This window comes from Cryptomeria japonica, chromosome 3 (genome assembly GCF_030272615.1).
Source record: "Cryptomeria japonica chromosome 3, Sugi_1.0, whole genome shotgun sequence".
Taxonomy (NCBI): Eukaryota; Viridiplantae; Streptophyta; class Pinopsida; order Cupressales; family Cupressaceae; genus Cryptomeria; species Cryptomeria japonica.
The window spans coordinates 53587140-53614574 of NC_081407.1; the positions used below are offsets into that span (position 1 = coordinate 53587140).

General features: G+C 37.5%; 1 long non-coding RNA gene across 2 annotated transcripts in view; it reads left to right on the top strand.

Annotated features, from left to right (window-relative positions):
• The first annotated feature begins 8464 nt into the window (after nt 1-8464).
• LOC131033694 (uncharacterized) overlaps nt 8465-27435 on the top strand; it is a 73775-nt gene continuing 54804 nt past the window's right edge. Inside the window, exon 1 of one of the 2 annotated variants that reach the window (XR_009103651.2) lies at nt 8465-8982. This is a non-coding gene — a long non-coding RNA (uncharacterized LOC131033694). The remainder of the gene's footprint in view (nt 8983-27435) is intronic. The other variant, XR_009103652.2, reaches the window with a different exon arrangement.

Sequence of the window (27435 nt, forward strand, 5' to 3'; positions counted from 1 at the left end):
ACACTGGACTGCAGCCCAGGATTACAAAACAATCCATACAACACAAATCTAAGATCCATAGATCTTGTGCTTGACAAATAGGCCTTTGGTAACAGTCTGCACTATTATGCATTGATCTGAACCTTAGCCCATCCGGACTTTAGTCCCCCCGGACCAGATTCTCTCTAGAAACTACATCTTTTCTCGATCTCTTCCTTCCTCTGACCTTTGTCCTCTAAAATGAATCTCTAAGATTTCCCTTTATACTATCTGCAAGCAATAACAACTCGATCAAGTTGGCCAAAGACCAATCGGTTCATGATGAAACATGTAGATGATAACAGGTTGAACCAAATCACCAAGAGCATCTTCAAATGCATAAAAATTCATGTAGTCCTTCGAAAACATCAGACAAAGCCCAAAACAACATCGCTCAATGATCTGCAAGTTACAGAAACCACCCGTAACCAGATTCATCTTCGCTCCATACACTGCAATACCAACTGGTAAGAACACATCGATACTAGACTAATACTGCGATCGATGTCTCATTAGGAACAAATCCAAATGTCGGTTTAAACTACTCTGGTACTCCTACATCAGACTCTCAGGGTTAATTGAAAAGTGATTCCCATCACTTGATCTGGTTTGGCAATCTGTTAGTAGGTGCTTGCAATTGCCTCAGGGTTTGGTGGCCTGACTACAAGTTTTGGTTGCCTCTCCTCGGTGATCTATTGATCCATCCTACAACCTACCTCAGTTTAGCGATCTGTTCAAGTCTCCACCCACTAATTGCCTCAAGCTTAATCTCTAGGTTCTGCGGTTTGCTTGCAAGCCTTGCACTGCCTCACGTTCGACAATCTGAATAAGTCTACAAGCTGCCTCAACTTCCTTTTCAACTAACTTGTACATAACCGGGTCTTCTTCAATCAACATGTTCCCAAACCAACTCTGATACCACTTGACGTAGTCAAGGTAGGGAGATCCAATGAAGGACATCCCTGCCCTGCAGCCTATAACACAAAACACCATGCAAGATACAGACAACTGGTAACACAACATAAGATCTATCTAGTAAACAAATAAAGAGCAACCTGATTGGTACAAGTAAGACATGATATGACTGGTAACTAGATAAATCAATCATTACAACCATTTAATGAATTATATAAGCCTTCAACGACTACACACGCTGGACCACAGACCAGGATTACTAAACAATCCATACAACACAAATCTAAGATCTGTAGATCTTGTGCTCGACAAATAGGCCTTCGGTAATAGTCTACACTGTTCTGCACTGATCTGGACCTTAGTCCATCCAGGCTTCAGTCCCCCCCGGACTAGAATCTCTTTGAAAACTACATCTTTTCTCGATCTCTTCCTCCCTTTGACCTCCATCTTCTAAAATGAATATCTAAGATTTCCCTTTATACCATCCACAAGCAATAACAACTCGATCAAGTCGGCCAAAGACCAACCAGTTCATGATGAAACGTGTAAACGATAACATGTCGACCCAAATCACCAAGAACATCTTCAAATGCATAAAACTTCATGTGGTCCTCCAGAAACATCAGAAAAGGCCCAAAACAATATTGCTCAACAATCTGCAAGTTACAGAACCCGCAACCCTTTTCATCTTCACTCCATACACTGCAAAACCAATCGGGAAGAACACACTAATACCAGACTAATACCGGGATCGATGTCTCACTGAGAACAAATCCAAATGCCGGTTTGAACTACTCTGGTGCTCTTGCATCAAATTCAAAAAGTCCAAAAAAAACATAAGTGGATTTGTCATTCCATTAGTCGCATTTCATTGCATCCTTAAAATTTTAAAAAAACCCAAAACATTGCATAGTGACATGTCTATTGAAACAAGATTCCAAGCTCCTATAATGCAACAAAGTTTGACATATCAACCAATGATTGGTCCAATGAATAACACAATACAATCAAGTTTTAAAATCCAACAATCATAATTCTATCCAACTCAACAACAAGGCAATATTGATGAAATATTTTATGATGAAATAAGTGTCCAGATATGAAAATTGGAGGAAAAATTTGCTCGAGAAAAAGAGATTGTAGAACAAAAAGTGAAAAACAGTTATAAGATTAGATCCCAAATGATAAAAACGCTTCAAAAATTTCAAAGTTCAAATCCAAACCTTGAGCCAGTTGACATACAAGCGCCCATTGAATGATCAGACATACCCACTCTCCTCTCACAAATAGAGATGATGAAACAATTTCAAGCAACAAACACAAATTTTGACAAAATCCCAAGTCAGACTTCATTTGATCAAGCCTCCTTTAATCAAATCTTGAAACAACAACAAATCATTAAATAACAACCAATCATTCAACAACAACCAATGCAAAAACCAATGATCTAACATACACAACCAATAAATAAACATATACAACATTTTCAACTGACACAACCAATGGTGCAATTTCAACAATTTGTCCAACCCAACACAAAATTTCAACAAATGGTTCAACCAATTGTTAAGTGTCTACAACAAGCTCAATCAAAAAATTACTATCAACAACTACAACCGGAAATTCAAAAACACAAGTTGCAACACACACCAGGACATATTTCAAACATGCCAAACCAATTCAATGAAGTCCCTTTCAAAAACATCCAGCATCAAAACACAATTATGTCAAAATCTCGCAAGGATTCAAATGCGTCTCCAAAGAAAGGTGGCTCTACTACAAAGCTCTTAAAGAGAATCCTAAGCGATCCTTATAAGAAATATTAAAATTGTATACTTATGTCTAGCAATGGCTCATCTCCTCGTAACCAAATTGACTCTCCAGTGGCATCTATCCTTACATCATTTGAAGTTTCACAAGAACCTTCCATATCATCTTCATGAAATGATATACCCAAGGATGAAATTCCCCAAGGGCTATCCATGATTGATTTCCAAGTTAATCCAATCCATGATGCAAGTCCCTGCCACGTTTTAGAAATGCTAGATTCAATGCCACCATGAACTTAATTTCCCATAAAACTTATTTTAGAGCATCTCATTCAAAGCTCATCTCCCTCATGTCCAAGCATTGATTCCTTTCCAGAATCCCCCACGCATGTTCAAAGTCCAACCCCGTGTCAAGAGGATAATTTAGAGTATGAAGAAAGGAGTCCTAAAACAAATTGAGATCAAGATCCTGAAACCTTACCATTCCATCCAATTATTGACCAGGATCCCATATTCTTAGACATTCATGATGATACCCTTATCCTTGTCCATCCTATCCAAATTCATGTTGACATTCCACTCTCTGAGCAAGATCAAGATATCCTAGTCCATCCTATCCAAAATGATTCCCTTCCATTGCATGACCAAAATATCCTTTTAAATCCCATTGGCATTCCACTCCCCGAGCAAGGTTATGATATCCCTTCGATTATTCCTAGTGATCCCATTAAAAGTCAAGAGCAGAGTATCTCGAAAGAGGAATCCAATGATCTTTCTCCTTATCAAGATGAGAATATCCTTTTAGCTTCATATCCTCCACAATATCCCCTTGTTCCTCCATCTTCATGTCTTGATCCTCCATATACAAGTTCTAAGATCTCATTTCCTTTGATGATCCCATTATTCCTCCCACTCCATCTTATGAAGAGCCTGCCATTGATCCATGTCCACCACATGATCCCGATCCCCCTCATGATCCTAATCCCCCTCATAATCCCGATCCCCCTCATGATTCTAACATGTTTGTACAAGATGTTCACAAAAACCCTACATGCACAATGGGTTCTTCCACTTTGGTCCAATCTAATCCACTTCATGATCCCATCATTTCTTTCATATCGCATACACTTCATAATGGACTCGCATATTCTTCCCAAAGCAAAGAGTATCCTACGAGTCAAAATATTAATAAAGGCAAAGAGGTAGACCTTCATGAGCAAGATTTCCTCCATATTGAAGAAAATCTTAATGGTCATGACTAGATAGCTCACTCTAAAGACATTGGTAACCCTACCAAACCCAAATCCAAACATACGCTTTTCCCTTGATCTCTTCCATCCATTTTAGGTCCCTATATCCCTTCGTCCCCTGTTCAAGGTCAGAAAAGACACATATCTTTGAGAACCTTTTGCCCATCCAAAATACCTTCATATCATTCCTATCCATCCATACATTCCTTTCACCCTCCAAGCAATTTGGATGCCAAGCATAAAAGTCATAAGTCTAGCAACCCACATGTATTCAAGGATCAACATATCCAATCTAATAGACATGTCAAAGCAAAGAAAAATATGATCCAAAAAGAAAAAGAAATATCCAAAGGCCACAAAGGCCCACTGAGAAAAATAATGCAAAGTCAAAAAATATATGCGTACCTAAATCCCTTGTGCAAGAAATGCGTTCCAAAGAATCACAAAAGCATAAAAAATCCAAAACAATGTGGGTTCCCAAGCGGTTCCTTGCAGCACAACGGTATAAAGAGGTATAAAAATTGGCATCCAAAATTACTATTCCTCCATCCAAAACTTTCAAACCTATTCCTCTATCACCTCCTTCATCCATTTTGGGTCCTTATGTCCCAAAATCGCTAGCCTTTCCTCCATCAAAATCCCTATATCCCAAATCCATTTTTCCTCCATTAGTCCACCACCCCTCAAGGTGTGTGCCAATGTTGATCTTGCAAACATTTCCATCTTCTCGAGCCCAAATATTCCACCCCCTCTATTATCCAACACCTCTTTTCCATCCTTTTGTCCCTCTGATCTCATCTTTTGCATAAATCCTGGCCTTAGTCCCATATCATTTCCATTTCATGATCCTACCAACATCTTTGAGCATACTTTTAATAGTCATGGTCCATTGTAGCGCAAATTTTAAAGGTTGATATCCAAACAAAAAGATGTTTGAGTCCTTCTTCCATCCCCTATCATGTGTGCATTTTTTGCTGCAAGTCAAAAATTAAAAAAATGAAAAAAGCAAAAAAATGAAAAAAAGTGAAAAAAAAAGAAAATGGAAAAATAGTAAAGAAAAATAATTCGTCCACTGACGAAAACCTTGCAAACAGGCATCATGCGTAATCAATGAACTTCTTGCATTCCATGCTTGGGGGCAGGTTTATTTACATTATCCTATCATATCCTATCGCCCTCCATTATCCTATCGTCCCTCATATTCCTAATCCCTTTTTCACCATTGATTTGGACAAGTCTGAGGATCTTTATGAATGTCATGCATCTTGTTTACAACTTTTAGTCTATCGCAACTTTTGGTCTTTATCCATTGGCTTATTACAACCTTTCGTCCATATTCCTTGGCTCATTACAACCTTCTGTCACTATCCTTTAGCCTATCACATCCTTATCCTATTCATATCCCTTATCCATTTTTTATCTTGCTTTTCCTATCCATACCCCAATCACCCATCCATACAATTTTTTTCGTCTCTTGATCTTGATTCGACATAAGGACATAAAATGCAAAACATGGTTTCAAACACCTTTTGACATGTCGCTCATGTCATGCCATTGCTTTACATTGTCATATCCAATCCCTTATCCCATCGGGCGATAGCCCTTGGAAATTGAATTTGCTTTGTCTCCATAATAAATGGCAAATGTCTTTCTTCTATCCACCAACATTTTAGCAAGATTATTTATCCATTTGTCATATTCCTTTCCTTCCTAGACATTTGGAGAAAAATCATAAAAATCACTAAAAAACAAATAAAGTCCTGAAAAAATCCCAAAAAATAATTTTTTTTGCAAATTCTCTTGAAATAATCCAAAAACATCGTAAAATGTCCTCAAGAAAAGCACAAAAATTAAAAATTTCAAAACATAAAAATCCCAAAACAATCATTTTCATCCATAAATTGGCTCTTTTGTACATAGACAAACATTTTAGTAGGGATCAAACAGAAACACAATAAACATTGTGCTTAATGAATCACGCATTAATAGATGAATTGTTGAATCAATAAAGCTTTCAAATTGATTCAATTGTCGCATCAATCAAAATGACATCAACATTATCAGTCCTTTGTCAACCATTATCATGGGTCTTATATAGGGTGTGGTATACTTGAAATCAGACCGTGTCCTATCTTAGACGAGGTACTGCATTCCCTAAAACTAGACAACATGATCATCCTTTCGTCACAACATTATCATCTTTTGACAACGAAGATTAGAATGGTTGTTTGACTTGTTTGAATATGTGAGTCTTATCTTTCATTGATTTATCTTTGGCTCCGACCATGTTCCTATGTTGCTCGATGATGTCACCAAGTGATTTAGAGTGGCTAGGATGGCTCATGGTGCTTTTTTATTTTTGTCTTCTCTTTGTGGAGTGTTTCTACCATTCTGGGGCAAGTTTGTCTTGGGTGTTTGTGTTAAGTACACTCACTTTGTGAACGCCACACATACCTTGACCCTCGACACACGTAATGCCTTAGGATGTCTTGTCTCATTCCTTGTCTGCAATGTGTTTGTTTTACGCAAAGGGATTGCATTATCACCCCGGCCTTCATTGCCATGGTACATTGCATTTGTTTTTCCATATTAAATAAAGGCTCTCACTTACATTTGTGCATTTGTGAAAGCAAGTTTTCTTTACCACTAACTGTTCATCTAATTTCTTCTTCCTAACATTTCTTCTATCAATCCTTGAAGTCATCTTGGTCTAGTCCTGGCATTATTTTCGACAAATTGGCCTCTTTTTTCTAGATTTTTTCGACCAATTCCTCGAGGGGACATACATATATCCTAATTGTCGTTTGGGGCATATTTCTTGATTGTTCTTTGAAACAACCCTTGTGATCGCATTGTCTCAAAGAGGGGCAAACTGTAGGCATCTAAAAATGGTTAATGCTTATGGCGTCATACTTTTATATGTCCGCGCGACCTTATTTTAGTGTTTTTGCATCTTATTAACATTTCTTCTATGTTGCGCACTTGATCTTTATCATTTGTCGATATCTTGTCATTCTTCTGCACTTCTTTCCCCTTGATTACATTTTTTGCATTTGCAATTAGGTCTTGTCAATATCATTTTCAAATTGCAATCTTCGGCCCTGATCATCTTATCATGTCAATTGGACATCTTCAATCCCAATTGATGTCGAATTAGGGTTTTGTCCTCGATCTTTATCATTTTCAATCATCTTTGATCAATTATCATCATTTTGGATCCCTTGTCAATTGTCAATTGTCGATCCCTTATCAATTTGCAACTGGTTTGTCATTGGTCTTTTGTCATTTGACCTTTTATCAATCTTGGATCGATTTGTCATCGGTCTCAATCAATCGTCATTTCTCGTCAATTTGGATCGATTAGTCATTGACCCTTATCAATTTATTTCCCCTTGTCAATTATTGATCAATTTTTCATTGATCTTTGCCAATCAATATCGACTCTTTATCAATCATCAAGTCTTCATCATTTAATCACGATCAACCCTATATCAATTGATTTAGTTTTGTCATGACCTAATTGATATCCTTTCATTCTAATGTATCTCCTAGGGTTTTGTGATTTAATTATTTAATCCTAATTAGCATTCCCCTCCAGGGTAAATAAATCAATTTATTTATCCTAGGTTTCTCTTGTAACAATTAAATATTTCATTTAATTAGCTAATTATGTCCCCTTTGTGAATTAATTAATAAATCAGAATTTATTAATTAATGTCACCTAATTTCCTAATTTCCTCATTTCTAATTTCTCTTTTCCACCTATTTACTAATTACTTTCAAATCTAATTTCCACCTAATTATCCCTCTCTAGTTTCCCCTATTTTTGTGTTTCTTTTGTCATAAGATAGAATCACGATTCTCTCATTCGTCATAAGTGTTGACATAGCAACATGTCATAGCTCTTGACATAGCAACTTGTCCTCACACCTTGCATGGGAAATTCGTCATAGTCATGACATAGAAGGTGTCATAACCCTTCCCTTTTCAAATCATTGTGCCAATTTCGAATAATTTTTTTTTCTCATCCTCTTTCATGCTAATTTCATCCTTTAATCAATTTGTTTATAAATTGGTCTCTCTCATCATTGATTTTCAACCACATTTTTTGAGTATTCTTACGCTGTTGTTTTCACTTTGCAATCTTGCTTCCATCACACTTGCAACCTTGTAGGTGATATCCACACAATCTCATTTGAAGGAGAAAGAAAACCAATAGAAAATTATGGAAGAGATATCCGCGTTTGTAATGGTTTGCATTTGATTTGATTATCTTATTTTCATAGCTCTATTGAATGTATCAAGACATTTTTTTTATTGTAATTTAGCTTTGTAATTAGCTAACGTTTATTGCTTTGATGTTTCCCTGAATTCGTAATTACAATAGCGGTCCCCTCCCTCCTCGGGAAAAAAAATCCTAAAAACCGGTTTCCCTATCCCCATCCCTCCATCCCGGGGACCCGGGGACTCGCAGTTAACATAGCTTTTTTCCCGAATTTCTTTGGGTATCTTTTAAACCAGTAATATTGGATCTAATTTAATTATATGCATACCTAAATCAGGAGAATTAGGTGTTATACATAATTTCCTGAACACATAATCTTACAACTAACTAAAATGTCAGTTGTTTCAGAGGCACATATTCCAATGAACCTTTTTCTAATGAACTTTCTTCTTCTTATATAGGCCTAACTGACGTTTTAGTTGACTACACAGCAAATTCTGTGTGTGTTTGGTCATTTGTGACAACCTGCGAGTATCAGCTATTTAATTAGGTTTAAGAAAGTACAGAAATATCCCCATTCAGATAGTTGTTTGAGTGGTGAAGATTTGCATTTACAGAATAGAATGGTGAGGGGAAAGGTGAATCTGCAAAAAATACAAGACCCTGTAAATCGTCGGGTTACATTATACAAACGCAAGGCGGTATTGGTGAAGAATGCTAAGGAGATATCTGTTCTCTGCTAAGCTGAAATTGGCCTCATCATTTTGTCGCCTACGGGGAAGCTCTTCGAGTTTGCCAGCCCCTGGTACGGAATCTTCATTTTCCCTCTCTGTTATACGCTTCAGGCAAAGTAAAATTAGTTACTATTTATATCCAAAGTTGCAGGTTTTTTTTTTTGAAATAATTGATTTTACAAACAAATAGATAGGTATAGCATATGCCACATATGATTGAGTACAAAGGACCAGAAGAAATTTATTTATAATGCGTGATGAATTCTGCAACATTAGAGGAGCAGACATTCCTTGCTCCTTAACCTTTTTTTTTTCTCTCTCGCTTAGTATTAATGAGTAGAATGACGAAACGAAGAAAATCGGCGCGTTTGCGAAGCCATACTTTACTAACCTGTGTGTAGCGTGGAGGGCACGATATATACAACATTGAATTAAGGAGGGCACGAGATTGAGGAAGTGCAAGTTGCGTTTAGATGGAGTAATTACCGAAGCCAAATTTGTACTGCCATTCACAAGCGGCGAAATTGTCGTGCTTTACTTTGTGGATTTTTTTCTTAGTCGGGTGTCGTCGAATTTTTTTTTTATCTGTTTTGCTAATTATCCCGGGTGTCATGGACTGTGAAAATTTTTTTTGTGAATTTTTTAGTGTTTATTTGCTGATTATCGATGGTCTTATAGACTGTTTGGTTTTATAGACATTATTAAAAATATTGCATTCATATTTAAAACATGCATTGTCATCATTGGATCAATGTAGAGAGGAGTTCTGTTTGGTAGCATACAAAACTTGCAACTATTTCACTTGTGCTCGTAAAGAAAAAAGAAAGAAATCAATTTTAACATTCACTAGGCTAAAGATAATTTATGGGACAGCCTGCAGTTGGTGGCTTTTAGATATGTTTCTCGCTGAATAAATTATATCATGGGTTAGTGGTTAAGATAATGAACAGATTTAAAAGGGAGTTTCCATGGAAACTTAAGTCTTTAGGACGGCCTCTATTTTCAAGAAAGGGAAAATATTATTTAACTTCAAACATTTGGAGATGGAAGACAATATTGGTGGATTAATTAATAAAACTCCTTATTTGTTAGATGCAAGATCACACAAATCTCAAATTGTACAAGCATTTTTTATCAAAATTAATATGTATAAATATACTAAAAATTATTTATTGTTCAATTATAATAGTTTTGTAAAGTCTAATTGTTTAAACTATTTTTATATTTAAAAATTTAATTAATAATAATTATTTAAAAAATATTTGAATAATAATATTTATAGCTTTTTTTACTGAAAAAGAGAATATATATTAATAATTTTGGTGATCAATTATGAAATAGATAATTTGAGTAGATATTATGGTGGTTTAATATAATAGTTGGTTATTAGAAAGTTATTCTTTCCATCTAGATAACTACTTAAATTATTTATTAGTTTGTGAATTGTTGATGGTAATTATTCAAATTATCTATTCTTTCAACTTGCAAATCTAATTAATAAAATTATCCAACTAACTTTAGATTATATTATTTAACAAACTTTCCTTGTTCTAAAAGGAATGATTCATTAACAACCTTGTTGACCAACAAATAATTGTAAATGTCTTTCTAACAATCACCTATTCAATTGTAGTTAACTATGAACATATTAGTAGCATTATGTAACACTTTATACTAACACAAAAAATATTTTGTATCACAAATGCTAACAAACCTTCCTTGATCTAAAGGGATACAAACAAATACTTTGGTGTATTTATAAATTTCACTCACCTTTCTACTTGTAACCTTAACAATCTTTTGTAAGCAACACTTACTAGTCCTATACCTCCAATTCTGCCTCCTATAGTTTAAATATGCATTGTTTCTTCTTGACCCTACTTGACATGATCATGGTAAAATTCATTTATTTGTGTGCCTCTCACGCTTTGTGCCACATGTAGTATGAGAAAGATTCATCATTGTCCAACTCCAATTACCATTATCTTGGTAATTCCTTATACCTATAACAATAGGTGAAAAACTCGGACTCGACAATGATTCGACAAGCACAAAATATTTAAAAAACTTAGGACTCGCAAAAACTCGACAACTTTATCGAACATTTGAAAGTATATTTTTTTAAATATTCTTAAAAAACACACACTTATATAAATTTAATGTCATTAAATTTATTTTTTAATTATATTAGAATAAACATATATTAATAGAAAACTATTTAAGTCATAATAGTATTAATTTAACATCATAGTATTGAAATTTCATGTCTCATAATTTTAATTTTACATTTAAATACACTGAGTTTTTATTTCTGTGAGTCTTTCCACGAGTGACTCGACTGAGCAAATGACCCACGAGTACTCGCGAGTCTTGCAAGTACTCGCAGAGTTTTTCAACTATGCCTATAACCCTCAAGTGTATCTTCAATTGTTAACTAGTTACCTAACAACACACACAAATCAGATAACCAACCTAAGCTGAGTTACTTCTCTAGCATTGACAATACCCATTAGTGGTAGAAAATAACTTATCAATTTTTTGTCAAGGCACACCTTCTCTCTATCAATTAAGAGATATGAAACATAACATCACAATCCCACTAAACCATTATTCCTCATAACTCCTCACACAAGGGAAAATTGAAATTGAACACGATAAACAAAACTAAAATACTCATTCAAATGAACATTTAAAACTATCTACTCTTATAAAAATCATTTCTTAAATAGTACATTTGATCTCTAAGCGAGAATAAAACTAGAGATAGGAATAAACCTCCATCCCACTTGTGGGTTTTCCAACCTCCTAGATTGTAACAACTATGTGAAATAAGAAAATACCCTTGTAATTGATGAAAATGAGACTTTGTAATAGAACATAACCTTTCCTACCAAATTCACATACTGAACTCACATATGACCACATTGCATCCACATGGTGCTTTATCATTAGCTTGTTGGGATTAGGGTGTCTCAACCTTTGCAAATCCTAATATTGATTTTGTATTTATTTATTTATTATTTGCCTACAAATGTCTAGTCATCTAGTGGGAGCCACATGCTTGGAGGCATCCTACTTGACGATGACTGTATGACACATATGTTGTACATGTGGAGGTAGGCTTCCCACTTTGAGGATCTTGACAAGTGTCAGCCTATGACAGATTCTATGACATATTGGACAAGTGGCAGGAGATAGCTTTTGCATGGAGAAGGTGGGTGCCCAAGTTGGGTTATGACGAGTTGTAAGAGAATAAACTAAATTAGTCATTTCTGATAGACTCTCTTACAGCTGTAAATGTTGTAAGTCATGACGGTTGTAAGATGCATAAGAGCATCTGTCATACCTGCAAATAATAAATTTTGGGTGCCCAACTTAGGAGGTTTGAACGTGGAGTCATTTGGAGATGTACACATGTCATTTGCATGCTTTTTGGTGGCCGAAAATTAGGGCCAAATGCTTTGCACGACCCCATCTTGTTACTTCACCTAGAAGCCTCCTCTTGAGTTGTACTTCTCTATAAAAGGTAGCCTTGGAGAGTTGTAGTGATTTAATGTTTGTCGGTGAAGTGTTATGCTACTGGAATTAATCCAGGTTGTGGGTTGTAGTTGTAGACTCTTGTTGAAGAAGCTAAGTGTTGGTATTGTATTGTAAGAATTTGATTACTGAAATACAAAGTACTATGCTTTTGGAGTGTGGGGTTTTTTTATCCAAAAAGGTTTTCCCCATGATATATCTTGTGTTCATTGTGTTTATCTTTATACATATTTGTTATCTACTTGTAAATGTGTTTCTGTTTCTATAATAGAAGATTTGCAAAAAAAAAAATTTGCCCATTTCCCCTCACTAGATTAGTGTTAGGAAGCATTTTTCGCACCTTAGCTTCATTTCATAGCTAAGCACATACACTTAAGATCATGATATTATTGATTTGTTTGTGAAGGATTAATAAAGTTTGTTTTAGCTAAGAATGCATCCCATCCACATATTATCATACACGCTCTTGTACCAATAAAATACTCAACATTCATATCTTTGGGAGGAAAGTGCAGATGGTGGAGCTCAACACTATGATAACCTCCGAGAGATGCATGGATCACTCAATTGTTTTTACATTAGCCAAGAAATCAAGAGCCATAAATTAAGGATAATTTATAGGGACCACAATTAAACCTATGTGCCAATTAGAATGCATATCTAGTGGAATAGGTCGTGCATGATAAAATAAAGAGAGAGCGTCGACCACATATGTTAACATCACTATGTATGAATCAATGGCACAACCCCAAAAGCTTATCGTATACACCAAGCATAGGGACTTGTATGGACTATAAATGACATCCTACGCAAATATGCAATGGTCGATTTTGACACCATGTAGGGTTTTGCCAACTACGTGATCCTCCAACTCAACATCAAGAGCAAGAGCTCTCACACAATCTATGATAATGTCACCACACTATCCATCAACACAACTCATTTTTAGTTTGAACCACACACATATAAAAGATAATGGATGATGGGCCCACGAAGATGTGACATGGCCACAAATCTATTAATGGTGCAATTGAAGGAACTTGGAAATTTTAACAACAGATGAAAAATGTGAAGGTTTTCTAATCAAAAGGAATCAGTGGACCCAAAATAATTTTTACATAGTAACTCCATCACATGAACAATGATATTGGTAGCCTACAATGGGCGCTACACATGGTTGCCAATTATATAGCACACACAAACACAACTCCATACCTCCATACCTCCATAGACCATTATATCTTAGGTTTAAAGCTCAATTGTTGGCACTTAATATCACCATTATAACATTTCTCCTAAGCTCATAAGATCAAAACATCAAATATTAGGCCACTATGATTGTAATGTTGGATCATGATAAGTGCCATCACATACAAAATTGAACATTTAACATAAGGGGAAGAAGATGTGGGACCATAAAAAGGATTTTTAGGGTCTATTAATTAAACCTCTAATCGGTTTTCATTGAGGCACCATATAGATTGTGTACAAACATGAAGACATAGAAAATGAAATTTAAGGGATGGAACCAACATGCAATGCTTAGGATACTTTGCACAACAGCTATTGAGAGTGATCTAATTAGGAAATCTTGAATTTTTAAATTTTTCAAACAAGTCTTTAGGTCATCCCTCCAACGTCCCCAACAAGGAGGGTAGTATCAAAGATATTCCTTTCTTCTACATGACATCTTGAAAATATCTCCATTTTGTAGGTAGCAATGGAGTCGTAATAGAGCAATATTTTATCTGCATTCTTGTTTCTCCAAAAAAAATCCAGGTTTGTGAAACTCTGTATTATTAGGGGTATGCATCCAATGACTCTATGACAAAATAGAATTAAGTAACCTCCAACCTAGATCCAATCTCAAATGTATATCCATCATCATCTAGAGGGTTTTCTTCCTTTGATGCTACTTCATAGATGCCCACTCATCTGGCGTCTCTAAGACAATCTTCATCCTATTTTTTCAAAGGAATCTTCACTCTTAACTATTTGCAACAAATTCATTCACATTCAACAACTATCCTCCATTGTTGGAAGATGTACACATTTTAAACATCCTCTATTCACTTCCACATAGTGGAGAATACTAGCACATCTTCTACCCAACAATTCTCTTATTAGAGGATAGCCAACATGTTAGTCATTCATTTTATCTCCATTTCCTCAATTACATCGATATTAATTCCTCAATCACGTTGACATTTTCTCTTATACCAATTCATATTGTCAAGGATGGGGAACCCATTGTAGGGCAGCCAATCCAAAATACTTATATTTTCACTTAGAGCATTTAGTCATTTCAGACGTACAAATAATTATACCTAGTTCAAATACACATTATAAAAGTAACAATAGTCAACACTCCAACAACAAAACTTACAAACTTTTTGTTTAACTTAGATATAGATATTAACCAGCTTTCAACATAGCCACGGGAAATGATATCTCCCGCCCTTAGGCACTGAGTGTAATGTCCCCTTCCTTGTGATGTTGCATTTAGTGGTCCATTGGCCTATTTCGGAGACCCGTAGGCCATGTGGAAAGATGAATTAAGGGTTCCCATGTTCCTTGGAGTTTCGACCAGACTTGTTAGGGGTGGAATGTGAACTTACTATTTTTAGTAAGTTAGGGTTTGGCTGTCGGGATGGTACAGAGTTGCTAAGCTCGCCAAGCTCTTTCTCTGGTTGCGAAGATAACGATTTTCAGAGCATTATTTCATGACTTACTATTTTTAGCAAGTGGCAGTTTGGGGCATTCTGTTTTTGGCAGTCCTGGATTTGGTCTTGTTCTAGCACAATTCAGTGATCCTCATTGCTCAGCCTCATCCGGATCCTGTTGATAATCAATACTGGAGTTATAAGCGATTTAATTAAATATTATTCCTTATCCTAAGGTTATTATTTAATTATTTTATTACTGATTGATGTTATGGAGAATTGTGCAGAAATTGATATTTTTCCTAAGAGCCTAGGCGAAATATTTAATGGATATAAGGAAACTTTATTTTGGAAATACTCCAAAGTTATATCATGCCAAAATCATGGTCTTCTTCCTAGGCGCGACTTTTGGACTTGGGAAGTGGGTGCCACTTTGGGTCCACTACATGAAATGAAACGCAGTTGGAATGAGGTGAATTTGGAGGCAGTTTCATTTGAATTTCAGAGTTGAAAAGCTATATAAACAAGTGTTTGGCTCCTCATTTGTTCATCCAGAGAAAATATATCGTTATGCTGCCGGAATGATTCCAGACTTCTTCGAGGGTGAAGACCTCTTAGATCTTTCCTTCCGGTTTCGAGTGTGAGATATCACTCCTAGATGTGGTTCGCAGTTGCGAGCTATTTGGTGACTTTTGGGTGTGTTGGTGAAGAGTTGTGTGTTGCTGGTGTGTGCCGGCTGGAAGTGTATTTTGCTCGTAGCTACCTGTGTGTTGAGTGCATCATTCTAGGTGAGGGCTTGTTGGAAGCATATTAGAGAGACAATAATTCCTCTACATTGGTGTGGCATTTGGAGAACTCTCCAATTTACAGTTGTAGATCGAACTATTCAGCCAAAACGCCATTTCCAGAATTGCCTTGGGTTGCATGCATTGTTGTTGTTGTTCTCCAGTTGCAGTTTCAAGGTATTGATTTGTTTGCTTATGTCATATGCTTCATTTTCTTTTGGTTTGGCATGATTCTATCTGGTTTTGAGAGAGTTAAAAGCATTTTAGTGGGTTTCGGGATGGCTGGTTTTGCGTTTTTCTTGTATCTGATTTCAGAACAGCAAGTAGTGTTTATGGTGAGAGTGTGTTAGTGAATTCTTGAGATATGTACTTCATTCTATCTTATTTCACATCTCTATCTTTGTAAGAATTGCTTCAGTAGTACTGACCAATTTATTCTATGCTGCATTTCCCGCTGAACAAGTGGAAGAGGATGGCTTAGCTGCCTGTATGTTTTGTAATTCATTTTTGTCCTCCCACTGAGCAAGTGGTTGAGTCATATTGTCCTCCCGTTGAGATATGAGGTTGAGTGATAGTTTTATGTAAAAGTCCTTTCGTTGCATAAGCGGTAGAGTGATTTGGTCCTGTTATGCTCTTGTTGCCTTGGCTGGTTTACCGCCAAGTTCTTGTTCTTCATCCTGCCGAAAAGTGGAAGGGGTTGGCTTTCCGCTTGGTATTGTATTTGCATTGTAATTTCCAGTGGGTTAGTGAGCTAACGAACCCCTTATCACCATATTCTCTCACCTTCCCACATTGGGCACTTGGTGATCAGAAAGTGGAAGGGTTACTTTTCAGTAGCATTGGGATTATATTTCCTAACTTTAACGGGTGCATTGTACTATTTGTTGTGCTTGAAAACCGAAAAAAAAAGTGGGAATATTATAGTGGTATCAGAGCTGGTTTTTCCTGCCAGCGTATGAAGTCAGGGTAAACAAAGTTCTCCATGAGTGACAAAGACGTCCGCTACTACAACAGAGAATAGAGACGCCAGTAGTATCAGATTCCTGTAGTGCTTTTTGAAGAGACTGTTTCAGAAGTCTTGAGAAACAGAGATAAGGAAGTTGATTCAGTGGACTCAGCAGATTCAATGGGGGAATGACTATTTGGATAGAATGAAATAGCTATGGCTGTAGAGAAAATAGAGAAGAAATTTTACACTATGATGGACATGATGTCCCAGATGATAGCCAACTTTAGGCAGAGTGCTAGAGGAGGGAATAATCAAGATCCAAATCGGAATATGAGTGGTAATAATGGCAGTACTTCCAACAACTCTGATGGTAATGGAAATGGCAGCAACAATGGCAGCCATGGTAATAGAATGCCTATTGGATCGGTGACTAGGCCATTGCAACCTGTTTTCCTTCCAAGGGAAACACCGCCTCCTGAAGTGGAAGTTCCTGTAGTTGAGGAGATTCGGGCCAGCTTTGTGGAGTATGCAGCATTTCCCCAAGAGATTCGAAATGCTATGTCTCTTGACCAATACATGAATCAAAAGAAGAGAAGGGAAGGGAGATATGATAATAGTTACTCCACTCCCAGAGATTTTCAACAGGCCCTTGGGAAGGTCACTCTAGCTCACTTCGATGGAAGTTGTGTGAGCACGGCTAGAGCTTGGATGCAGAAGTTGGACAACTACTTGTCCTTGAGACCTATGCCTGAAGAAGAGGCCATCAAGTTCGCCACCTTGCACCTAGATGGAGCTTCTCATTAAAGGTGGTACCATGGGTTGATCACCCTTGATCACAACTTGATCCATACTTATGCTGAATTCACCAACAAGTTGATAGAAAGATTTGATACCAAGGATCCGGAGGTGAAGTTTAGAGAGCTAGCACAACTCAAACAACAGGGTTTTGTGGACACCTTCATAACTGAATTTTAGAGTCTTTTAGTTATGGTTAGTAGTATCTCGGAGAAAAGACTGGTTGTCCTATTCACTGAAGGACGTGAAGAACCATTGAGAGGTTGGGTAAAATCCTTTTACCCGCCCACCTTGGCTGATGCAATCAAGAAGGCTAGAAGCATGGAGTTGGCTGCCCCTAAGTCTAAATTTCAGTCAAAGCCTTTCCCATTTTGTAAAGACGAAGAAATTTTCTAATCAGCCTAAGAAGCTCCCTCCCCGGATGGATGATGAGCTCCGTCAAGAACTTTGGAGGAAGAATTTGTGTTATTCATGCAAGGAACCTTGGGTTCTGGGTCATAGATGCCATGGAAAGGGTAATGCTCGGCAAATGGAAGCATATTCAGCTGATGGATTAGATTCTGAAAATTCAGAACAGCAGCTTGATTCGGAGGAAAGTGAGTATGAAGAGGCTTGAGAAGGGCTTGGAAGTGATCAAGATGATAAGGGTATAGTTGCCCAACTCTCTAGCTTCCACAAGAATGAATCATTCAGAGTTCATGGAGCATTGGGAGAGCACTGACTTGTTGCTCTAATTGATAAAGGAGCAACTCACAACTTCATTGATGCTAGGATTGTTGCCAAGAGAGGTCTTATCACTAATGATGTTGAAAACTTCAAGGTCATGGTGGCTGATGGATCAACAATTTGTTATAAACGGATGGTGTTGAACATGTCAATGAAGCTTGGTAATTATGAAGTCAAGGATGACTTCTATGTTGTCAATATTGGAGGGACCAATGATGTGGTCCTAGGCATTCAGTGGTTGCGATCTCTTGGTGAGATCACTCTTAACTTGCAAACCATGGAGTTGAAGTTCATGACTAAAGGGAAGAAGGTGGTTTTGTGAGGGATGTCTAATGGGGGTCCTCAGATTGTATCCTTGAAGAGGATGGAGAGGCTGATCCGTCATAACCAAGTAGAGTGGGCAGCAGAATGTGTGTTAATGCCATCAAATCCATTAGAAGACAAGGGCAGCTACACTACTGATATTCAAGCTCTAATCACATTAAGAGCAAGGTCTTTGGAAATCCGCCACTTAGAAGATCTCCCTGAGTGTATAGTCATGCCATCCCACTCATCCGAAGAAAGGAGAAGCTATCCTGAAGGCATTTAGGCTTTGATTTCAAAGAGGAGCAAGGTGTTTGAGACTCCACCCCCGTGTAGGCTGCCTAAGCGCGGTATTGAACACATCATTGAGTTGGAAGAGGGTACTAAGCCTATCATGATTACTCCTTACCGTTACCCAAAGAAGCAAAAGGACGAGATTGAGAAAGCCATTAAGGAGCTTCTAGACATGGGTTACATTAGGCCAAGCAAAAGCCCCTTTACTTCGGCTGTTGTATTGGTGAAGAAGAAGGATGGGACCATGCATATGTGCGTGGATTACCGAGCCTTGAATCAGAAAACCATCAAGAATCGGTACCCCATTCCTCGGATTGATGAGCTCATTGATTAGCTGCATGGTGCCGTGTACTTCTCCAAGATAGATCTTAGATCGGGCTACCATCAAATCCGAATGAGGGCTTCTGATGTTGAAAAGACTTCTTTCAGATGCCACTTTGGGCATTTCAAATTTTTAGTCATGCCTTTTGGTTTGACTAATGCTCCAACCACATTTCAGTCCTGCATGAACAGGATATTTCAGAAGAAATCGAGGAAGTTTGTGCTCATATTCTTCGATGACATTCTCATCTTCAGCAAGTCTTGGAAGGAGCACTTACAACACTTAGATTAAATTCTTAGCATTCTGGAGTTTGAATCATTGTTTGCCAAAGAATCTAAGTGTGAGTTTGGAATGTGGGAGTTACTCTACTTGGGGCACATCGTCAGTGCAAAGGGTGTGAAGGTGGATCTTGAAAAGATTAGAGATATCCTGGATTGGCCACCACCTGAGAATATAACTCATTTGAAAGGATTCTTGGGTCTATGCGGTTTTTACAGAAGGCTTGTGAAGGGTTATTCTCAATTGGCTGCCCCCCTCACAGATCTTACTAAGAAAGGAGCCTTTGAGTGGTCTGCAAAGGCACAAACAGTGTTTGATTAGTTTAAGGAAATCATGAGCTCATGCCCGGTTTTGGCCTTACCATATTTCACCAAGCCTTTTGAGTTGCAATGTGATGCGTCAGGAGAAGGCGTTGGTGTAATTCTTATGCGAGACAAGCATCCTATTGTCTTTGAAAGTAGAAAGTTGAGAGGGCTTGAAAGGCTATATTCAATCTATGACAAGGAGATGCTTTCCATAATGCATGCCCTTATGAAATTCAGGTAGTATCTAGTGGGAAGTAGGTTCGTTGTTAAGATTGATCATAATAGTCTTAAGCATTTCATGCACCAGAAAGATTTGAATGAAAGACAGCAGAAGTGGCCTAGTAAGCTTTAGGCTTATGACTTCGACATTGAGTATGTGAAGGGGAAGAACAACATAGTGGTTGATGCCCTTTCACAGAGACCCCATCTAAGCTCTATATGTGAGCTTACTGCTGATTGGAGGGACCTATTGCTTGCTGATTATGCCAAAAATCAGTTTGCAACCAGCATTGTTGAAGGCACTTTTCATGGTGAAAAGTATAGTTTGGTTGATGGATTGATTTTGTATAAGGGAAGGATCCTTCTTCTACTTGAATCAAAGTTGAAGAAGAAGGTATTGCAGACTTTTCATGACATTCCCCTTGCTGGCCACCAAGGTTTTTTCAAGACTTACAAGCAGATCCGAGAGAGATTCTCTTGGAAAGGGTTGAAGACAGATGTCTTGAAGTACGTTAGGGAATGCCATACTTGTTAGAAGAACAAGGATGAACACACAACACCCGTTGGTTTATTGCAACCATTGCCTATTCCCATTCAAAAATGGGAAAGTGTCTCTATGGATTTCATCACTGGGTTGCCAAAGGCCAGTGGGAAGGATTGTATCTATGTGGTGGTGGATAGATTGATAAAATTTGGTCATTTTTTTGTCATCACTAGCTCATTTACAGCAGCTCAGGTTGCTGATTTGTTCTTCCGTGAGGTGTTTAGGCTACATGGGCTGCCTAAAAATATTGTGAGTGATAGGGACAGCAAGTTTCTAAGCTCATTCTGGCAAGAGGTTTTTAGATTATGTGGTACTGTGCTCACCCCAAGCACGAGTTACCATCCCCAGACAGATGGACAAACAAAGATAGTAAATAAGTGGTTGGAGGGTGACTTGAGGAACTACGTTTCAGAGCAGCAGAAGGCCTAGGTAAGATGGCTACATCTTGGTGAATACTGCTACAATTCCACTTATCACATGTCCATTAGGATGTCACCTTTCATGGCACTTTATGGTTATGAGGCCCCTAGCTTCGCTGATTTGGTGTTTGGAGATAGTAGAGCACATCAGGCTAGGGATATGGTTCAATAGTGTCAGGATATTCTGAAGGCATTGAAGGACAACCTCCAGATTGCACAGAATCGGCATTAGTTGTATGCTGATCAGTAGCATATTGAGCGCTCATTTGAGGTTGATGATATGGTCTACCTAAGACTTCAACCCTTCAGACAGTCTACTCTCAAGAAGAGTGGAGTGGAAAAACTCAAGCCACGTTTTTACGAACCATTCAGGGTCATCAGAAGAGTGGGAGTTGTGGCTTACAAGTTGGAGCTATCAACAAGTAGCCGAGTACATAATGTCTTCCACCTGTCACGCCTCAAAAAGGCGCTTGGGCACAATGTGATAGTCTCTTCTAATTTGCCTCCTTTGCATGAAGAGGGAGAATTGGTGCTAGTTCCTGAGGCCATCCTTGATGTCAGGGAACGATTGTTGAGGAGGAGGACCATCCGTGAGTATTTGGTTAAGTGGAAGGACTTACCAGTGGAGGATGCTACATGGGAGAATGAGGAGGTTTTACAGCATCCTGGCTTACAATTGCTTGAGGACAAGCAATTTTGGGAAGGATGGATTGTAATGTCCCCTTCCTTGTAATGTTGCATTCAGTTGTCCATTGGCCTATTCCGGAGACCCGTAGGCTATGTGGAAAGATGAATTAAGGTTTCCCATGTTCCTTGGAGTTCCGACCAGACTTGTTAGGGGTGGAATGTGAACTTACTATTTGTATTAAGTTAGGGTTTAGTAGTTGGGATGGTACAGAGTTGCTAAGGTCGCCAAGTCTTTCTCTGGTTGCGAAGATAACGATTTTCGGAGCATTATTTCATGACTTACTATGTTTAGTAAGTGCCAGTTTGGGGCATTCTATTTTTGGCAGTCTTGGATTTGGTCCTGTTCCAACACAGTTCAGTGATCCTCTTTGTTCAGCCTCATCCGGATCCTGTTGATAATCAGTACTGGAGTTATAAGCGATTTAATTAAATATTCTTCCTTATCCAAAGGTTATTATTTAATTATTTTATTACTGATTGATGTTATGGGGAATTGTGCAGAAATTGATATTTTTCCTAAGTCTTGCCTAGGCGAATTATTTAATGGATATAAGGAGACTTTATTTTCAAAATACTCCAAAGTTATATCATGCCAAAATCATGGTCTTCTTCCTAGGCGCGATTTTTGGACTTGGGAAATGGGCGCCACTTTGGGTCCACTACATGAAATGAAACGCAGATTGGAATGAGGTGAATTTGGAGGCAGTTTCATTTGAATTTCAGAGTTGAAAAGCTATATAAACAGGTGTTTGGCTCCTCATTTGTTCATCCAGAGAAAATATATCGTTATGTTGTCGGAATGAGTCTAAACTTCTTCAAGGGTGAAGACCTCTTAGATCTTTCCTTCCGGTTTCGAGTGTGAGATATCACTCCTAGCTACGGTTCATAGTTGCAAGCTATTTGGTGACTTTTGGGTGTGTTGGTGAAGAGTTGTGTGCTGCTGGTTTCTTTTGGTGTTGCTGGTGTGTGCCTGCTGGAAGTGTATTTTGCTCGTAGCTACCTGTGTGTTGAGTGCATCATTTTGGGTGAGGGCTTGTTGGAAGCGTATTAGAGAGACAATAATTCTCCTACATTGGTGTGGCATTTGGAGAACTCTCCAATTTACAGTTGCAGATCGAACTATTCAGCCAAAACGCCATTTCCAGAATTGCCTTGGGTTGTGTGCATTGTTGTTGTTGCTCTCCAGTTGCAGTTTCAAGGTATTGATTTTTTGGCTTATGTCATACGCTTCATTTGCTTTTGTTTTGGCATGATTCTATCCGGTTTTGAGAGAGTTACAAGCATTTTAGTGGGTTTCGGGATGGTTGGTTCTGTGTTTTCCTTGTATCTGATTTCAGAACAACAAGTAGTATTTATGGTGAGAGTGTGTTAGTGAATTCTTGAGATATGTACTTCATTCTATCTTCTTTCACATCTCTCTCTTTGTAAGAATTGCTTCAGTAGTACTGACCAATTCATTCTATGTTGCATTTCCTGCTGAACAAGTGGAAGAGGATGGCTTAGCCACCTGTATGTTTTGTAATTCAGTTTTGTCCTCCCACTGAGCAAGTGGTTGAGTGATATTGTCCTCCCACTGAGATATGCGGTTGAGTGGTAGTTTTATGTAAAAGTCCTCCCGCTGCATAAGCGGTAGAGTTATAGTTTTATATAAAAGTCCTTTCATTGCATAAGCGGTAGAGTGATTTTGTCCTGTTATGCTTTTGTTGCCTTGGCTGGTTTACCGCCAAGTTCTTGTTCTTCATCTCGTTGAAAAGTGGAAGGGGCTGGCTTGCCGCTCGGTATTGTATTTGCATTGTAATTTCCAGCCGATTAGTGAGTTAACGAACCCCTTATCACTGTATGCTCTTACCTTCCCACATCGGGCACTTGGTGATCAAAAAGTGAAAGGGTTACTTTTCAGTAGCATTGAGATTATATTTCTTAACTTTAACGGATGCATTGTACTATTTGTTGTGATTGAAAACCAAAAAAATAAGTGGAAATATTGCACTAAGCAACGGGCTTTTACGTTAGTCAACCAAATAAATATGTTTGTATCTGTCTACTACAGCCTTCTCTTAACATTTTTTTTATGTACAGTTCCTAGATAAGGAAACCATCCAACAAGTTATCTCGATGTTTTCTCTCTCTAATTTTCTAAGTGCTATGTATATAATACTGACCAGCTGTCTTATTTTAAGCTGATACTATTTTGGGTAGAAGTAACTGCCGCCAACAGTAAAGGTGGAGTTGCGTTTGTAACGGTAACATTAGAAACTAGTATCCACCAAAATATAGGAAAGTAACCGCTAGGATTTGAATGAACTTCCACTTTCTCCGGCTCATTCACTGTCCCTGCTACCATTACCTCTGTAACTGCCAACTTCTCATTAAAACTGTTTCAAATGAAGATCTTTGTAACTATTGAATGGTCCTGCTTCACATTCTCTTTTTAAATATAAATCATCCTGTACTTTAGGTCACATATGTGCATCTCTCTCTTTTGCTCTGGTATCGACTACTTGGAACTTTATCGCTGCTTTCATTAATTTAGCTTATCCCATGCTGGGTGTCCTCTTTTTCAAATCCATCGCTACTACTCTCTTCAACCTCTTTACCATGAGAGCTATCACTTTTAGTTCACTACTTTGAGATTTGTCTCTGTTTACCATATTCTGGCAATTATAATACCACTGCAGTTAAGTAAGGTTGTCTACTCTTCCCTTCTTTTTTTGTATGTACATGGATGAGTTGAAAGGTTTCTTTTAGAAGAACTTTTAGAATTGTGAGGTCATTCTATGATATATTTGTCCTTATTATGGTATCTCTAGATCGCAAGCTCAATTTTTTTGAACAATAAAAGCTGCATGTTAAGAAAAAATTTATCTGTCATTATTCTCATAGAAGGCGCTAATCTCATTTTTTCACCTTTTGAGGTAAGATTTTTCCATGGAATGCTTGTTTCACATATCTTAAGATCATCCTCAAAGGGCGTAAGTTTTCTTTCAAGTTTACTTGAGGCAAGGCTTTTTAATGGCTATATTCCTCAGATTCAATTAGAAAAAGTTGTCTACAACTTCAATTCAAGGATACATGTCAAAATAGTTTTTTTACACTCTTATTTGGATAACTATTCTTTCTGGAATTGAGCTTTGGGACCTTCTTTGATGAGATTGAGTGAGCTCACTTAAAACAATTACAATCTTTTTTCCTTAAAAAAATTATCTGATGTAAACACATATTTCCTGAGTGTATTGTACAAGCTGAATTTGATGCTAGCCTCTCAAGTTGGATACTATTTTAAAGGTTGTTCATTGTTTGCACAGACTATAGGATTTTTCAGATAGTCTGAAGGGTAGTCTGATTAATCCTATTATAATCATCCTCTTTAAAACTCTTCAAACACAGGAAAAGTTGGTTAAGTGTTAGTTATCTTCTACAAGCTATTGTATTTACGTTGATAATCTTCCACCATGCATATTTTATTAGAGGGCCCCCAATATAAGAGTGTTTACAAAGAGAGTCGCAAATTCATTTAAGAGGACATCTGAAAGACCTACATCCAACATATTTAGATTTCAATCCCTAGACCATTTAATTCCAATGTGAATCATTATGCATCTACATATCTGTAAATTTGTGATGGAAAAATTATCCTTCTGAATTATCTTTCAAACCACTGATCTCATGGACTCACAGTTCCCCTTAACCAGATTCAGGTCAGCTCCCATTAATTGGAGACAGATCAATACATTCTAAGAGGAACGGACATATTCAATTTTCTTTAAGAGACAGACAATGAGAATCATTTTATTTTCAGATGGTGTAAAGAACATTGAGTTTCCCACCTGGGCTGGACTTCTTAAACTTATACCATTTTACAACTGAACAATAGATCATATAATTGTATGAACAAATACTTTTAACATTAATCTTATGGGTTACTTCTGGGGGTTAAGATAGCATTCAATTTTATAATTCTTAGTATTCCGTTTTCAATTATTTGTGGCAGTTCAACTGTTTCTATAAATGAGCATAAGAGACATGTGGTTGTTAAAAAAAATGAGCATTTGAAGCATTTTAGGGATGCCACCTCCTTCACTATAATGTATTGGTGTTTTTTCAAAACCCTATGTTGGAATCAGGGATCACTGAGAGGGGGGTGAAATAGAGAATCATATGATGCAGAAATACATCAATAAAGTTGTCTTACTCGTCGACAAGGATTACATTCTAATGGAGGCGATTGTGTTAGGAATGTGAAGCCCAATGGTCACATGACCTTTTGCATTCCTCATCTCTTCATCTTTTAGCTGAACATGAATGTATAAATAGACGTGTGCAGTCTACGCACTGTTGTATTGTAGATCAATTAATATATGAGATTTCCCTGCTTGAGAGTAGATGTAACCTTTATGGTGAACCACTATAAATATTGTGTCTCGTGTCCTTGTTTATTTTTCTGGTTCGTTTATGTTTTAGTTTAGTTGTTTTTATTATGTTTCTCTGCTCGTTTTGAATTAACAATTGGTATTAGAGCCATGGAGAAGTTTTGAGCAAAGATGGAAATCGATTTGGTGTTTGATCCTGGAGCTAGGTGCTTTTATATAGTGAATAGAGAGGCAGAAGTGGGAGTTTCAGATGATGAAGCCGAATTAGTCATTGATGAATTTCTTGGCAATTTAGACTCAGTAGAGAGTGATGGTTTGCAAGCGGAAGCTGAAATGAGGCGAAGAGCTGGGAGGATTACCAGAATAACAAAATTGTGATGCTAAAGGAAGAGAATTTCTTACTCACAAACCAATTGATTTGTATGCAACAAAAGTTGGAGGTTTTGTGTCATATGATGAATGTTGAAAAAGACAACTTTGAGAAACAATGGGAGTTTTTTGAAGAGACCTTGATTCAGGAAGAGGAAAGTGATGGGAAGCTCCATTAGAACTTGATCGAGGACTCTTTCCTCTCAGAAATGCATCTCTTGTTTATAGAGAAGTTTCTCCTTGGTGGAAAGAAACCACAGAAGGCCATTGTAGATTGGGAGCAGAAGAAGAGGTCAAAGAACCTTGTATTTGTGCCGGATATCTTGCTGGAGAAGGAACAACATGAGCTAATGGAGGAGGATTTGGGGTGCCTGGTGACTAGAGATTAGCTAAAGTCGAGTCAGTTCAAATCGGGCATCATCAGATAAAATCACGGTATGTTGAAGAAGCTAAATGAAGACGAAGAAGACAGCCCCTTTAAGGATTGCGATCTTCCGGATGAATATAAGCGAGCCAAATGGGGTTTCCTTGTCCTCTTTCAGTGGCTTAGCTTTTTTATAATAGTGAGTGTTGGAATCAAGGAACACTGAGAGGGGGGGTGAATCAGTGTTCTGCAATTTTTAACTTTGTTAACTTGATCTTTAAACCACTTGATACAAATGAATAAAAGGAAAATGCAGAAACACAAAGCAATCAACAACAACACCATAACACCAAGATTTTTACGTGGAAACTCGGTCAAGAGAAAAACCATGGTGGGGATGAACCCACAATATAAATATATTCTACATAAGTACAAAAATATTACATAGGGGAATGCACATGCATTCAGGCACACTGCCTAGAGCTCACTGCTCAAAACAATAAAGGCTACAACCTTGGAAGGCTCACTGCCTTACAAAATCTTTTACAAAAGATAATTGGAATGTCTGAACTGAAAAACATCTATAAATGCCAA